General features: G+C 45.6%; 1 protein-coding gene across 2 annotated transcripts in view; it reads right to left on the bottom strand.

Moving 5' to 3' along the window:
- Positions 1–18511, bottom strand: part of cspg4 (chondroitin sulfate proteoglycan 4) — a 53542-nt gene that overhangs the window by 24374 nt on the left and 10657 nt on the right. The window lies entirely within an intron of this gene.

The following is an 18511-nucleotide window of genomic DNA, read 5'->3' on the forward strand; positions in this document are numbered from 1 at the left end:
TAGGATCCGAGCAGCAACTGGTAGCAAGTAGAGTGACTTGTAGCAGGGGTGTGACGTGAAAATTTTGGAAGGTTGAAGACAAGTCGGGCCGCAGCGATCTGGATGTGCTGTCGTGGCAGGACGGCGTATTTAAGCTTATACTCGAAACCGTTGTTAAAGCCAACATACTGCATACTTAGACACCATATATACAGCACAACTATTCCACGAAAACATCAATCTATATCATCACATTTTGATACTGACTGTAATTATTCTTATTTTTACAAATATATTGTATTAATGCAAGTCATGCATTGGTGCTTTTCGGTCAGTTTTTTTGATAGTCATGTCTCGGCATCGACTCGAGCGGTTTTTCGTTCCCCTGGAAATGTACGACACAGTACGTGACCGAATGTGAACCTCTACCAACTCCTCCGCTGTGATGAGACACTGAGAAAGAAGCTGGAAATATTTTTCGCGTGGAGGGGTTTCTCTCTTTCTTTACCCCACCGCGTGTGGAAACACGAACCTTGACCTGTTTCGGAGGGCGGTCCGTCCCACTGCGACTTGATGAATTCCCAGGCATTGGACACAACACGGGCTCAGCCACCTGCATAGGACAAAGGGCGAGCGAGGGCTGGGGGGGGCGAGGGGGTCTCCTGACTTTCAGGCATGCAGGAAGTCCATTCGTTCCCATTGCTCGTGCTCCTAAATTACACTGGAGCCCCTCCAAAGGCCTTCGCATTCAGTGCAGCATTTTCCAGGGCTGCGGCCAAGACATTTTTATTGGGGGGGTCGGAGGGGTTTCACAACCACCCATTTGCTGCTGTTCAGGGGTCAGAGGTGGCAGTGGAGAGATTCTGTGCGGGACTCTGGAGGGAGACGCTGACACACTTCCAGGAGTGGACAATGCGGATGCTTTGAGGCAGGAAAGGAGGAGGAGGCAGGGCGAGCGTTTAGGAATAGAGCACATTCCTTACAGGTCAAGAGGCTTCTCCACCCACGTCCTCACGGGCCCCCAAAACCTGCAGAAACAGGTCGGCAGCAGAGGCTCAAGCCCAGGCCACGTGAGGGTCATGAGACTCGCCTCATGCCAGCCATCAGTAGTCAGCTTCTGACCAAGGTAGGTTTTGACTGGCTTCTGACCCAATGGTAGGTTTTAACTGGCTTCTGACCCAATGGTAGGTTTTAACTGACTTCTGATCCAATGGTATATTTTGACTGGCTTCTGACCCAATGGTAGGTTCTGACTGGCTTCTGACCCAATGGTAGGTCCTGATTGGCTTCTGACCCAATGGTAGGTTTTGACTGGCTTCTGACCCAATGGAAGGTTCTGACTGGCTCCTGACCCAATGGTAGGTTTTGACTGATTTCTGACCCAAAGGTAGCTTTTGACTGACTTCTGACCCAATGGTAAGGTTCTCACCAGGTTTACTCCCAATAGCAGGATCTGACCAGGTTCTGACCCAATGGCAGGTTCCGACCAGGTTCTGACCCAGCAGCATAGATAAAGAGAAATAAAAAGATAAATCCTCGCTGTCTAGCCATCGCAGCTGAGCACAAGGGAGATATACGTTGATTAATTTACGGTCTGCTTGGCATAAAAGAACAGCAAGACAACTGGGTGTTTTTCTTTTTTCAATAAAAAGATTTATCCAGAATAACAGAGCGTATTCACTGCAGATGTGGCACTCAGACAACAGAGGAATTTTCTCTGTGCTTTGCCATCCGAGAAATAGTTTAGCTGAAGACCACAAACGTCAGGAAAGCACTTTCCTTACACCTCACATTCACACAAACTCAGACATAATGCACAAATTTAAGCACAAAGAGAAACTCACATTTATGCACGCACACACGCACACACACCAAGAGAAACTCACACAGGCACGCACACACGCAGTAGCTGTAACATATTGATTTTATATCAAGACAACTGAAGTCTGCACAGTTGCTGTTTTCTGTACTTAACTCAGTCCATGGCATTTTGTGCTTGTTATGAGCCAATGAGCAGTGGTTGCCAAGTGCACACTTTGGTGAACAAAGTCATTTGCGATTAACTGTCTCAACTGTGGGCCAAATGTTCACAGTGAGATTTAATTACATACAGCTTCCCAGAACCAGAATCAAAACCCAAAACCGTTTTCCATGTGGGTCAAGGAAAATCCAAATCCAAAATCGTATAGTTCTAAGGACTATCTAGCCGACTGCCAAGTTCTGGAAAAACATGGACAGGTAGCATAGCAGTTCCCTGAAATTCAGAAAAGGCTCACAGGGGCATGTGCACTGTGTAGTACAGTACAGCAGTCTGGAACAGTGAAAAAACGCAACGCTTGTCACAGGTAATGCAGTATTGAAGGTACAAAGCACTGGTACCAGTACCAAAGGACAGGACTAAACAAGGTCAAAGGTCACACAAAGTTGTTCCCAGCAAAGACCAACTGTCACTTTCTTATTTACAAAAAGAGAAACAAAGAATCTCTTTCGAGGCAAAAAGGTTAAAACAAGTTCAGAGTAAATTGAATAAAACCAGAGAGAATTTAAATATTATAATAATATAATCTGCCTAATGATGGAAGAGCTTCTGTTGGACTGCTTTGCCGAAGGGAATAAAATTTGAGTCGAGAGCGGACGCCAAACGCTTCTGCCTCCAGATTCCATGGATTGGCTGTTCTCCCAAGTGCCTTTCAGCTTGCAAAGGAGGGCGTTTTATAACAGGAACGTACACATACAATGCCCCGCTTTTAAAGAAGCTGTTACCTGGGCCTGGAGTTAATTATCCCCGAAGTGGGTCAGAAATTGAACACATATGTCAATTTACCCATGGCTTTTTTTTTTTTGGAAAAGGTGAGGTTGTCGAAGAGCTTCTACATGTCAAGATTTTGCACCAAGTCCCAAGCCCCTTATATTGGTTCCCTCTCTGCTCCAGTAAGCTTTCCCGATGCCAGAGGCCTAAATCCCCTATGTCCTGGGGATCTGGACTTGTAATCCAGTTTCAAAAGGAACCAGTCTACTCCGATGAAATAGGTTTCAGTGTAATTCTCAGCTACAGGAGAAACGCTTTTATTTTTTGGGATTCTCAGAAATAATGAGAAGCCCTTGTGAATTTCACTTTCGGCAAGTGAGAGGTCTTTTTTTCTTTTTGTTGCTTCATGTCGAGTCTCAGGATAGACCGTAGCTCAGGTCTTGCAACGTTTGGATTCATTTTGACGTACGGTCACGTTCTTAGCAACGGTATCCAGAAGCCCCTCAGATTCCGACGAGCCTCCAGTGCCCCCTTCCTCTGCTTTTTTTTTTGCATAACGGCTCAGCACCGGCTGCCACGCCCAAGGAAACACTGGCTTATTGTGCTGGGGCCCAGAACTCTGGGCGCTGGCCAGGGCAGATGGCTATAATTTGATGACTGGCCGGGGCTGTATTTATAGAGCGCAGAGGAAACTCACTACATCTCTCTCTCTCCCCCCCTCCTTCCCTCGCTCCCCTGTATACATTTGAATGAATTTCCCCCTTGTTCCTCCTTCTCCCTCCCCCCCCAACCTCCCCTTCCCCCTCCCCGCATTTCTCACAGAACCCCAGAAAATGCCGGATGCCGCTCCAGGGAATAGACCCGGCCAGGAAGCTTCCAGACGCTCAAGTCCTTCGGCGACTTGGCAAGAAAGCCGTTCAGATTCCGCCGTGATGCGGCGCGGGTTTTTGGCAGCACCAGGGGTTTTTCGCTCACGATCCAGGACCACAGAATCACGCCTTCACACCTTCTCCGCCAGTCGCACACAGCGAATATGTTAGCGGGCGTGATTCGTTCAGGATTCGTGGCTAGTCGCAAACCAAAGGGGAGTTTTCACGGTTTTTTACTTTAATCGAGAGAAGAAGTGCTCTGTCCTTGTCACGGTCTGTGATTGTTATCACAGCATGGGGGCCAGAGCACATTCAACCATTTGGGTGTCTGAGGAACATGCACGGTGCATTTAGTAACTTAATAACTGACTCCAGTGGACATCACAAACTGTACACACATCACTTCCATGGCAACCAAAAGTGACCACAGAGATGCAAAACAAACCATCTGCACGGGTATAATTATGCTCAATTATCTGTACATACTGATTATATCATCAGTTTTTTTTTCTTGACAGTACAGATGGTGCATCAATGGGGGGGTTTGGCCATGCCAACTCAGAGAGATAATTTAACCATACATAATGTGTCTGTAACTGGGGGCGGGGGAGCAAGAGTTCAAGTTGGCACTGTATGGGCAGGTGCTTTAGTTTTTTGGAAAGGCAGCAATGCTTTTATAAGTGCAGGAATGAGACATGGCTCTTTGGCTTGTCTCATTCCTGCACATCTCAAACCCCTCAGATTTCCTGTCCAGTCGTAATTCAGAGGAAGTGACATCACAATTATTATTTTTATTGTTTTGTGCCAGATGTAGAGCCTTTGTATTTATAGGTCTCCTAGCTACGCAGATGCACAGCATGTTAGCAGGATCTACTGGTTTTCATTGTCACTCAGTGCATAACTTGTAATTAACTGCTTTAATTGATCAATTACTAGTTCACTTTGTTTCCCGGTTTTACACAGGCTTGTGATTTTAGGTTGAAAATGCAGCTGATCCTCCATCTCTGTCATGGTGTTTTCCTGTGTCCCAGACTTTATAAATCACTTAGGTAATGTTGTTATAGTCACCCTAAACCCGCGCCTCTAACTGAACCCTGGCATTTAACATGAAAAAGCAGCTTAACTCTCCCTTCATATCTCCTTTGCCAAAGTCCTAATATGTTTTTCTGGGGGAGCAGAAAAGTATAAAACATAAAGGAACCCCTGGTGTTAGCTTCACAGCGGGTAGCTGAGGGGAGGAGGGTGGGTTGTGCAGATAATTACACTTATTTCAGCACCTCCGTTGGACAAGGAGAGCGCCACGCTTCTGTGAAATATTATTCTGTTTCCAGTTTTGTGATAGGTAGGCAAAACTTGGACTTTATGTTGAAAATGTGCGGACCTAGCTCCCCGGTGGCTTTTCTGGGAAACATCCTCAGCACCGCCTCAGGTAGGGCCTTACAGGCCCAGATATCGTGAGCACAAGTTGGGCTGACTGTTAGACATCTTTAGCACAAGTCTGCGCTTTTTCCTAAATGGAAAAAATGAAACACAAGAAAAAAAACAAAAAACTTTTTCTCACTAAAAAATAAATGATCCAGTTGCAGCAGTGATATCAGTTCACTTTCTGCTCAATGGCATGGATATGGCTGCAGGGTACACTTTGAAATTTTTGACGGCTTCCAAAGAGTGGCAGGTTTTGTGGCTAGCCCGGATATTTTATGATTCAATTCTTAGATCTTCACTCTAAAAGCACAAAGATTAAAGCCTTTTTTGGTGAATAAGCAAGAGGTCTCTCCCACACACAGACACAGACAGACAGACACAAATACAAACACAGGCACAGGCACACAGATTAAACAATACACTTTAGCAGACGAGAGATAATCCTTAGCATACAATTTCTTATTTCTTATCTGTAAATGCTGAACAAGGCTCGCAGTCACAGTTGTCTTGCTGTGTAATTGTCATCTTCTGACTCAAACTTTCCTCCTTAAAGTAGGGTTTATTTTCAGACAGACGGGCGTGGTGTTCACAGCTGTCAGTACAGCAGTGCTGAGCCCGGTAGCGGTGTATTGCTGCCTTGTGAGCAGGCCTGCTTTTTCAGCCTCGTGGTAACGGCCTAGCTCCGAGGAGGGGAAACGCCCAAGGTTCAATCTCCTTCCCAGCTGCATCAGGCCGGGCCCCCCGGCCCCGCCCCTCCACCCAGCCCTCTGACTTACATTAGTCATACAGTAGCACTAAAAAGTACTAAAATAACAATGTATCGAAGGAGCCAGTGAGTCACACGGTCCAACCGAACCTTGCGAAATGACGACCTACTTCCTCTGGAGTCAAAATTAACTGTGGCCGTTCCTGCATTAATATTTGAACATTTTTACATTACTGTCACAAAGCAATAGTGGTTTATCATGTTTCTTTCCGTGTTAGAAAAAACATTAACAAGACTTGCTTGAAACAAAGTGGAAAGGGCATCCAGAGAATCACCTCTTTTGGGCGCGTTCAATGTACAAAACGTACAAATAATAAATGGACAAACATAATACATAATACATTGTAAAAATACAAACATAAATGGAAATGAGATAGATCATATATTATGTATATTACTCACTCTATCTGCTAACAACAGTTACAACCAGTTACAATTTTACTGAAGCATTTGGATCACATTCAGTTTATAATAATAATAATAATAATACACAGTATAGTTAATAATATATGAAATATGTTCATAGTTAGGGATGCATATTGTTTAGATTTTGCTGATACCAATGTCAAAACGGCACTATGCTGCCTTTTTGCTGACATTTAACATAATTTACATTGCAAAAGCAAATAAATGTAACAATTGAATTGTTTTACTTGTATACCATTTGATTCAGGGGCACGTTTAATATTAGCTTTAACATAGCATTAGTTGCCAACGGTACCTGCGGTCATTACATTACATTATTGGCATTTGGCAGACGCTCTTATCCAGAGCGACGTACAGTTGATTAGACTAAGCAGGAGACAATCCTCCCCTGGAGCAATGCAGGGTTAAGGGCCTTGCTCAAGGGCCCAACGGCTGTGCGGATCTTATTGTGGCTAGACTGGGATTAGAACCACCGACCTTGGGTATCCCAGTCATTTACCTTAACCACTACGCTACAGGCCACCCGGTCACTGTCTGATTTGACAGTGTGTGTAACGTATTCACTATTGCAGGCACGTGGCACCCAAGTCAGGCTCTGCGGCCTGCACTGCAATTCGGTCCAGTGCCAGTCATATGGGAGCTGGTGCCATAGTGGTACCGGATTTTGGTACCGAACCGTACTCATCGCAAACATGAAATCCAAACTCCTACATGGCTGCAGAACGCTGTGATTCACAACAGCTGCTTTTATAAAGCACTGCTGGTAACTTCCAGAGTTCAGGGGTACTTTTCTACAACCCATTACAGTTATTTAGCTGATGCTTTTATCCAAAGTGACTTACAATTGATTAGAATAAACAGTGGCCAATACCACCTGGAGCAATGTGGGTTTAAGGGCCTTGTTCACAAGCCCCAACAGCTGCAGTGTGGCTACACTGGCTATCTAGATCTGTGAAATAAAGATTAGCTGTTCCATGTATCATGCTGTTCTGTGGTTGGGGGCTTTAAACCACACTTTCGTTTCATTGATCTCCTGTTAGCAGATCCCAGGAAGATGGCTGTCACTCTGTGGCAGTTTTGACACATCAGCTACAATTATGCCAGTTCCTCACACGTTATTCAAGAGCACATTTGCTGCATTATCCAACAATGGTACCATAATAAATTAATGAATAAAAATGGTGCTCAGCTATCTGACGACATCACACACAACGGCATAACATACTGGCTTTGAAACGCTGTAAATAACTGAGTTAAAAAATGTTGGTTTTGAAGGGGTTAAGGGGCAAAAAACATAAATGTCCAGGAGGACCTGTTCACCTGTTTGACACCTAGAAAGACAGGTGGGCAGGACACCAAACACCTTTGCATGCTCAAGAGAGGGAGAGCTGTTGTCTGACAGCAACACAAATAACAAAGGAGACCTTTAGAGTCGATTCCCCCTGAGCGCAAACGCCTGTTTCCATACGTGGAGCCCTGTGTGCGCACGTGGGCGTTCCGCTCACGTATGAAGGCAGACAGACGGAGGTACGCCCGGCTCAGGTTTGTCACAGGAGTGGTGAAAAATACTAACGTTAGTCACAAAATAACAGAATGTGCTTGACGGGATGATCTCACCCACCTGGCAGTGCAGAAACGAAAACAGAGAACTGAGCGGCTGCATTGTGGGGGCCTGGGGCTGGGCGAGGTTTATGGTCGGGCGGCACAATGGACGCCTCTGTGAGGCCACAGGAGCTGCCGAGCCCCTCGTGATCCCCACGGCTGCAGTTTAAGAACTCCCCAGTGACATCAGAGAGCCAGCCCGCTCACACACACACACACAACCCACTCATACACAAACACACACACACATACACACGCACATGCACACACAACCCACTCACACACAAACACACACAACCCACACACACACACACACACACACACATCCCGCTCACACACACACACACACACACACACACACACACGCACACACACAACCCACTCACACACACACAAACACACACACACACACACAACCCGCTCACACACACACACACACACACACACACACACACACACACACACACAACCCGCTCGCTCACACACACACAAACACACACACACACACACACACACACACACACACACAACCCGCTCACACACACACACTCACACACACACACACACAAATAAACACACACACAATCCGCTCACACACACACACACACACACACACAAACACACACACTCTTATAGGCACACATTACACACACACACACACACACACAACCCACTCACACACACACACACACACACACACACACAGCACCCCTCAACCCCTCAACCCTTAACCCTCACCCCCAACGCACACATAAAACAGCCCGGGACTGTTCATTCATCTGAGGCCTGAGGTAAGAGAAGAACAGCGGTAAGTTTATTCGTATGAGTTTTAACTGTTAAAATGTCTCTGGGGTGTGTCGGGGGCAGGGGGGACTTTTCAGTAGACTCTGTAGGCCTGGAAACTCAGGGGGTGGAGGGTGGAAAATATTCTCCCTAGCTTTACCTCCCCATTAAATCCCATTCTGATATTTCCTTTGGAATTGTGGGGGGAGATGGCAGTTAAAAAGGCGAGCGTACTGGGAAATATGATTAACATCATGTTTGTCTTCAACAACCGTGACTGGACCCCCCCCCCACCCTTAATTTACCTAAACCTCCCAACGCAGGCATGCTACAGTAAGTGACACCAGCACAGAGCTGCGTAGCAGATAGCCATCACCGACTGAAAAACAAGGGTTCACAGGATGGAGATGGGGGCGCGCTTAAGTGCTTCGAGTGGCAGGCCGGGGTCATAAACGGCCTCATTAATGTCAGAGTGGGAGATTTAAGATAGTTGTGATTGACTAGTTTGAACCGGCCCTTTGTGCACAACAGAGTGTTCCCGCTCATGGGCAGGGAATAGCGACCGCAGTCTCGCCAGGACACCTCAGACTGCCACTGAGGGGCGGAGGGGTGTCAGCGTGTCAATGCTGGCACAGAGGGAAGCAATCAAGGCCCCCTTGCCAGCTCTCCTGGGCGTAAATTAAATGTGTTTGACAAGCGCTTGTTGTTAGACTTGCTTATTTTAGCGCTTATGTTAGCGCTCCTGTCGACTCACGTCACCGCTCCGTTTCCCCAGCCAAAACACTGTTTGCGTTGCTCTTCTGTTTTCCTCATCAAGCTCTCGATTTATCGGAGTTTATCGAGCCTTTAACCGAGCCAACCTGTGTTTAAAACCTCCTGACATTTAAATGAAAAAATTGCGCCAATCATTAAAACATTTTTTTTTTGCAAATGAAATCTTGTTGGTGCTGCATTTTTCTCCCATTAAAAAATACAGGTACAAGCAAATGGGCTTGTTCGACTTATTTTTCGTTTAAGATCGGTCTGTTAAACACAGCTGTGCCAGCTGTCTCAATGAGGCTCAGTTACAGAACTTGTAATTGCCCCAGGCACTAAAACAGTTGACAGAGCATCTAATTAACCCCTCATCATTTCACATAAACTTCCAAGGCGCACAAATGAACAGAAAGCTCACAAAGCCAAAAAACGCCACACCTCGCATCCCTTTCACAATCTACACATTTTGTTCCAGGGGCGGAGTGGGCCCAGTGTCAGGAATCTTTGCACAAGACCGTACCGCGGTGGGGCAAGCTGTTCACATAACTGCCCCGCCTCGGTCCTTGTTAAGCCACAACCAGCGATTTTTCCACTGGACGGAGTACCAGAGCTGGCCTCGTGCCTTTGGCCCATGAGCAGAGATTTCCCGCAAAACGGCCAATCACGGCTCCCGGTGGTAGTCCACCCCACCCCAACACAGCCGGCGCGGCCGCGCCCCCCCTGCCCCGCCCGCTTTTCATTCCGCTACTGTGCATGGGCTACGCCCCGCGGGCCGGGACCACCGTTTCTGCCGCCCGCCAAATCCACCCTGTCTCTCCGTGTGGGACGCATTAGCGGGGCCCCCTCTGCCTTCCCCAACTCTAAACGGCCGAAAATAAACAAAAAGAAAAAAATGGCACTCACACTCCAACCGCTGTTAGAAAGGTCCTCTTACACACTGGCTCGTCTTCCCAGTAGCCTGTCTGGCTGATTCCTCCAGTGACTGAACACATGCCTGGGAGAACACATCTCACTGGCTGATGTGAAACAGACCTTATTCCACATTTGTACTATTTCTGGCATGTCCGAAATGCTCGCAACAAGGTGATAAGAGCATTTTTGATGCATTGTAGCCACCCTTGATATCTGACATGGAGAGAAAAATCTGCTCCTGGCCAGACTCATTACAACACCAAACACTGCCCTTGTGCAATCACACAAAAAGTACAGTAAGGAGCAGCCCTGACAGTAACTTTTATAAACAATGTTATTACTATTAATAACATCTCAATAATAATGCCCAGTCTGAGATTATATGCTTTATCATGTCTTCCTATTTGTCTTCCTCCGATGTTCTATTTTACTCAAATGTGGCTCATCTGTTGGTCACAGACTTCAGAATTACATATAAAAAGAACTTTAAAACCAAAATAAAACAATCTTTTCCTGTTTGCAAGACCGCACCCAGCGTAGGCTTAACTGTGGGAGACTTGAACACTCATCACACCGATATTCACCGAACCTTATTATTAAATGTGCAAATATCTGGTCATTGTGGTAGGTTTTTATGTACAACATGCCTTGCTATGATGCATGCTGTGGTTGTCTTATTCAACATGAGGGCAATATTTCTGTACTGGTGACTGGACAGTTGACACAATGATAAAGGTCTTAGAAATGAACCAATATTCTTTGGCTTGTGTTTGTTTGTTGGTGGGGGATCCATTTTGTTCCCTCCAATTTATTTAAGAAAGCATTTATCAAGCTAAAAATAAAGGCAAACAAGGAAACTAGCAGGTTTGTTCAAAGTGTAAGGTGCGTAAAATATACTATTGGTTGTGCTATAATGAATGCTGTGGTTGTCTTGTACAGCCTATGGGGGAAATGTTGCTGTACTGCTCCACTGTTACTTGGCATTTGACATGAATGGGGGTGGTCCTGTTTGGATCATACCCATCAGGCAAAAAAATTCTTCTGTCCTCCTTACAGGGAAGTGCAGAGATGGCTCAGTCTAAGTCAGGGGTGTTAAACTCCAGTCCTGGAGGGCCGCAGTGGTCTGCTGGTTTTTGGCGTGTTTCAGCACGAGAGATGAATTTCAAAGTCTTTCATTGGCTAAAGAGCCCACACACCTTGTTCTGAAGGCCTTAATTGGCTGCTGATTGAAAGGAAACCACAAATACCAGCAGACACTGCGGCCCTCCAGGACTGGAGTTTGACACCCCTGGTCTAAGGGATGCACACAGTTTGCTTTCCAAACTTCACAAAGTGGCTGACTGCAGTTTTTATTCCAGCAATTTTCAAGAAATAAAAGTAAATTATGCTCCTTAATTCCATGCATCTCTGCGATAAGTTGACATAGTGTTTTATAAATATGGATGGCTAATGCTGAAAGCCAGAGATTAGAGATGATGGCTTAGTATCAGGCAGAAATCTCATGTAAAAACAAAATAAAACAAACTAAATGATCCTTTGATCTTTTAGTCATGTTTCATAATGAAGGCTTTATAATCAAGTGGAAACACTGGCTTTTATCTCCAGGGAACGACAGTACTGCAAAGTCTGGCTGTCTGGAAGCCCAAATTGTATTGGTCCGCTCTTCAATTAGACCGGCGTTCTGCGGAAAGTTCAAAAAACGAAACGAAATGAACGAAATCAGATCACGCATCGCATTCCTGTCATCTCTCCTCTCACCGCGCACACCGGCGGACTTCAGTTTTTTTCAATTTTGCTCCTAGCTATTACATCCTCCTGTTCAAAGCCCATACCTGCCTCCCCAAGTGGTTTCTTTAAGCCCACGCTATCCTCCCTCTCTCTGGCTGTCTCAGCAGGCTGGGCTGCCTTCTCCTCTGCATTATTTCTATAGTTAAAACAGGAAGCTAGGGCTTTCAAGTAGCAGGCCCTTGAAATTACCGAATGACATGCTTCGCTATGTGGGCCCACATCTTTGTGTTTAAATCCAGGACCTTGCGGTTCTTCCTGCTGAAAGCCCCGTTTTCATGTACAGTCGTGATGTGTCCTGTGTACGGTTTGGTATCGAACCCTGACCAGGCCAGTGCTGATTGTGGCCGGCAGCCCAGCAGGGTTGTGTGTAATGGACTGAAATATCACTGGGGGGGGATCACTGCCTCTATCTCACACCTACAAATAGGACTTGGGACTTAATGGAAATTGGGATAAAATAAAAAAACAAGGGACGAAGAATACTACTCAGAAAACCACTGCTCACGCCCTTAGATTTTGCCCCCCTTTAAACCACACCATCCGCGCCATAGTGTTAATGATTGCTCAGGCCACCATAGCTGTTTCTGACGTGCTTTGGGTGGCGGCTGACATGGCTGAGCACAAATACCACATCACTGCCATCAGCCTCTTCGTGGGGGTACTTATGGCCTCTCTGTTTATTCCGCTTCCGTAGACTCCGCCCTTTCTGAATTACATCACAACCACACATCCAATCAAGCCCCTCTGACGCAAAGCAACTCCGCCGCTGGTACAGACAAGGGCCCCTGTTCTACTCCGCCAATGGAAATAGGGCAGAACCTCACAGAACCTCCAACTCCTCGCCTGTTTTTCCATAAATATGTGTACAAAAGAAGCATTCATCAAGCTCTAAAGGTTATAAGAAAAGGAAAGACCTGGGAGGTGGGGAGTGGTGGGGGGTGTAGGGGTGGGGGGTGAGAAGTGCGGTCTCGATTTGCGTCGCACTGTTCTTCCAATTTTCCAAATGCATCGCCGAATGTGTCACAAAACCCCCAAAACTACCTTCTGGATGAATAGATATCTTCAGACAAGGTGTTATCTTCACCTTTCCAAACAGGCATCCCCGTCTTCGTTATTTCTCTAATCGGTATAAACAAACACCTACAAAGCAGGAATTTATGTTTGGATTAATGAGCACTTTTTTCCAACTCACTGCAGGGCCGCAACACTTTTTCTATATTTGTGTCTGCAAACTTCTGGAAACCAGTATTGACATTCCTGTCAGTCTGCGCTGCGTATGTTCGGCTGTAGCGCGGCGGTGACATAAACATGGGGGGGAGACTGTGGACTTGCCTGGGGAACACACCCCAGCTGCGGAGGAGTTTAGAGACGGAGTGAAAAACGTCTGTGACGCGCATCCCCGGAGGCCAGCTTCACATCTTGCAACAGGAAGGATTGTTTTGGACCCAGAAAGGCTATAAAATCACTGCTTTCTGCCTAGCTGGGCATTCTTTTGCGATAAAATAAGAGAAAAACAGTCATTCTTGCTGCCTAATTATCCTTACAATGTGGTGCTCCTTTTCAAAGAAAGTGCTGCAAATTAAGAGAGCACGTGTACTTTACGAATCGCAATGCCAAATACAGAATTTATTACAGGAACAGAAACAACAACAACAAACTTTTTTTAAACAAGGTGTGTTGTTTTAAACCAATGTATTGCTATCCATGATCCATTCATTTTAGTTTCCTGGCAAACCTGTTCATGTTCATGCAGAGTAGACTATACCAGCCTTTAAAACACATTTCTTGCTAATACTGCTCCAAATTATTGTTGTTATTTTTAATGTTATTGCAAGGAGTCTATTATATTGTTACATATGGTGCAAGGTAGGACAAAGACTCCATGTGTCAAACGTGGTGAAAGACCAATCAATATCATAGATCTGTGGTCAGGATCTACCGCATTTATTATTATTTAACCCTATTCGGCACCAGATTAGCAGCTCAATTAGATCTCTAGCTGTTGGAAGAGGTGTGCTTTGTTTGGGTTGGAGTGCAAATTTAGGGGATGGTAGATCTCCTGGAACAGGGTTGGGAATTATTGCCATATTATAGCTACTTTCCCTTCAGTTCTGCAGGATGCATGGATGCCGATGATGCAGAACAATTATTGTCCCATCCTGCAAGACGGAATAGTGCTGAATGGTTGATGGTCCTTTTTAACAGAAATTGCAAAGCATATTAGTTATTATCAAGAGTTTCCCTCTTGAAATGGAAAAAATCCCAGGGAAAATATGGTACATATAACATCTGGCCGGCTGCTATTTGTGGGTTACTCAGAACAGATTAACCTTTCACGAATGGGACAATCATTCAGTCTGTGACATGACGATTTTTTTTTGATAATTTTTTGTGCAGTGGAGATGAACATGTTCTTCTTTTCCTCATGCAAATTAAAAGAACATGGGATCTTCCAGAAGAGAATGGAAAATGAATGGAAGTGGGGTGAAGGGGGGCATATAACATGAAACAAAGAAAAGCACACACAGATGTTCTCAGCTGTGCTCCCTCTAAAACATGGCGCGTCCTTTCTGCACACTGAAACTTGAAAAGTGTGTGACAGTAAACATGCCACATGGGTCAGGAACAGGCACACTCGATGACCACATGGGAAAAGGGGGCCTGTTCTGAATATGCAGTGAAAAAATCTTGAGAAAAAATGTAAAATATTTAACAGAACCACATTTTCGGAATGCTGTTCCCAAACATGGATCCCCAAAAAAGTTACGTGTGACCAGCCCACAGGCTCCCTTTCAGGTATAAAAGGAACAGCGTCAAAGAATTCTGCCTCACACCAAACCAAAACACCGTATGAACAGACATGCACATTCACATCCTCGACCTGATGGCTCATTTGCTTGTGCGTGACTGTTATTTAGTGCATGTATGTGAGAGGAACAAACTGTGCTTAAGTTGCACGTGTGTAAGCGGGGACCTGTCTGTGCTTACACTGGGAGGTTGGGCCTCCGCCCATGTCCTTAAATGTAATCAGCGCCGGCGAATCCGAAGTGCTAACATTCCAGCCTTCTCCGCTGGCTTTATATGGAAGTACAGGAGCGAAAATCCTCAGCGTAGCTGCGATGCTAACCTGGGGTCACAGCGTTGGAGCGGCAGGGGTGTGTGTATTCAGTCTTTCCCGTGATGATGCTCTTCACGGAGGAGAATTTAAGGAGGCTTTACCGACACGGCTTTTTTTAAATGAATGCACATCATCACCAAAGCAAAGCAACCAGATGAAAGTAGCATAAGACGTGGGGAAAAGATAAAAACCTCACGCTAAGATCCGTTGCTGACACGGTTCACATACGAAAGGCCTTATGCTCAAAGAGAGACGCAGCAGTTACCGTGAGAACCGTGAGCATTGTTTAGATAAGAATGCCCGCAGGTCTTCACAGTGTACATCTCGATCGGAGTGCATAAACAGTCTCAATGCCTCTGCAGATTAGCTGCTATGGAGGTACAGTGTGAGTTTACACGGCTCGAGGGAGCACAACTGGAATGGAGAGGGGGGGACATATCCTTGTTTAGACATCCCACTCAAGCAGGATTCAAGCACAAATGGAATCAATTTGCAAGTCTACTAATTAAAAACCGGCAGGACATTCCAACATACGTCGGTGACATTCACAGACATGTAGGCATGCGTTCTACACTCTGTAATACTAACATGCAAATCAGATGCTAGCAGATGAATGGTAACACCGAACACACTCAGATGCAACAGAACATGGAAAAGCAGGTAAAACTAGATTTAGACACATTAGGAATTATTTTTTTGCAAGCAAATGGGGAGCAAGCCACCAATAAGGAGAGCTGTTTTTCGGGAGAGATATTACTGTTTGATATTACGGGTGTGTCGAAGTGTCCCTGAGCAAGACACCGAACCCCCAATTGCTCCTGACGAGCTGGTTGGCGCCTTGCATGGCAACCAATCGCCATTGGTACGTGAGTGTGTGTGTGAATAGGTGAATGAGAAGCATCAATTGTACAGCGCTTTGGACAAAGGGGCTATATAAATGCCAACCATTTACCATTTACTGCTGTGCTTCATATGATTTCTATTGGCTGGGGTGTGTCAGGTTGAACAGTTTGGCACTGCTGTTTATATACTGTATGGTAGATTCTTGTGGTGTACTCTCAGAATACACTCAATAAATTGTCCAACAATAGCACCTCCACTTCTGTCCAGGCTGTTATTATGATAAATGTTTATCCATATTGTAGGCCGAATCCTATTTTTAAAGGAACAAAAATGGATAAATATAAGACTGGACAGCTGCTGACCCTAAAGTAACGTGAAAGCACATCGAATCTACTCGTAAGCAATGATGTGAACGTAAAACACATTCATTTTTAATGTACTGTCGAAGCTTTCATATCCATCGTTTCTTTGACGAATGGCATTCTGACACTGTGTATAGTTTGTATGGTTGTGACTTAACTAAAATAAGCGTTTCGGTATGACCTACATATCAATTTCATGTTGAATAATTCATGAACAGGTTAGAGTGGCCCGCCCTGGCACCAATGGATCCTGGCTGGGGATAGAAAGACAGATTACACAAGCGAGTTGGGAAGCCCAGAACGGACCAGAGGGTAAATCACAGGAGTATCGACTGGAAAGAATAAGTCTGCCGCCTCAGGTCCGGGAGGCTCAGCGCGCCTCCCTTTATTAGCGTTATTTATGACGCCAAACAGATTTCTTTATTCATAATAAAACACGGGCGGCACACGAGCGCGGGGTCACGCCGGAGAGAGTAACGATCGGAGAGGACGTGGCCGCAGGCTATCCGCTCAGAGGAGGACGCATTTCACGTGGAGAAATGGCCACGTCCTCCGTCTGCGCTGCGAGATATCGTTTTAATCGCTTCTGCCGTGGTGGCTCCAGTGGCACCATGAACGCGATGTTCAATTACAGCTTCTATGGACGATATGCTCAACCGACTTTGTCCTTTGATCATGCAAGATTCAAATCACCTTCAGGTGGAGGATTTATAATAACAATAATAATAATAAAATATTATTATTATTTTATTATTATTAATAATAATATATGACCCTTTAAGCAATACCAAGGCGTCTGTCATTACTTTATGTGACCATCCCTTATGTTTTGCAACATCTGAACATATGGGACGAAACCAGTGTCAGACCATCCACATGGGCACATGGGCATTATACCTGCATTTAAATCATCCCTCGATGCTGCTTTTTAAAAAAGAAACTCACATATCCTCCACCTATGCCCTCAGCTCCTCAGCACACTATCAAACACCAGCTGAACACCTACCGGTTCGGACTGAACTAACATTATACACTCCGTGCAACAATTTTACAATCATTTCATGGCCACGGTTTAATCTTGGTGATACATTTCACAGTATTGCTTATCCTTCACAACTCGTTGGTTTTATTTTTTTATTGCGGTGTCACTCCTCTCGATGGTGTGAAATAATTAAGCCCAGGCTATGATCAATTTGAAGGTCAGCAGTGAAAACCTCTTGGCTCACGAGAGGAAGTAAAGTGGTTTGCCAGCTATTAAATCAGGGTGGACTCAGAGACAATGGATGGCAGTTCCAGCCTTAGCCATTGTATAGAAGAAGGCCATCAAATGTGAAAACATGAAGACGGATTAAAAGGTAATTTGATGTAATAGAAAGTGCTACTGCTTTGCAAATTTCATTCGGGGCAAAGGTTACTGTGTTGTTCTTTCTATAGCCACAAGCCAGATTTAAATAAAAAATTTATGTCAAAGCTTCAGAATATTAAACATGGCTGACTTGACTGAAATGCTGTAATTTTATGAGTTCTGCATTTGATTGGTCGGTCTCATTCTGAACTGCCATTGGTTGCACCCATCCCTTCTTCACAGCGGGGTGTGGTGGCATTGGCTTATAGTATTTAAAGTCAGGGAGGGCAACATTAACAAGAAAACTGCATGCTTAATCATGCCCTTTGAAATAACGCAAGGCCATGCTCAGTCATAACAGCCAACCTCAAGATTAACCCCCACTGGTCACCTTGACGCATCGATGGTTCCTATCTCCATGCTCAAAGGGCCATTTAAAACTTCTCCTTTCCAATTTTCGTTGACTGAGTTTAACTGCCATTTCAAAAGGGCAGAGATATAGGAGTTGGCTGAGACAAACGGGCAATAATGCATCAGGGAAAGTACACAGTATGCGCACTACACATTGCTGCTGAAGGCCTCAGCTGACGCCACTGGAACCCATCAATCAGAGTTAATGACAGGCGGGATCGCAGTCAGCTTCCCCGGCTCCGCCCCCTCTCCTCCGCGCCGTTTTACGGGGCGCTGGAGACGGCCGCAGTCACACGCCATGGCCTGACCGCAGCTCCGCTCTCCCCCGGGGCCGGGCCACCCCACAGCGCAGACACGTGCCCCGCAGGGCGGGGCCT

The sequence above is a fragment of the Conger conger genome, chromosome 15, assembly GCF_963514075.1.
Source record: "Conger conger chromosome 15, fConCon1.1, whole genome shotgun sequence".
NCBI lineage: Eukaryota > Metazoa > Chordata > Actinopteri > Anguilliformes > Congridae > Conger > Conger conger.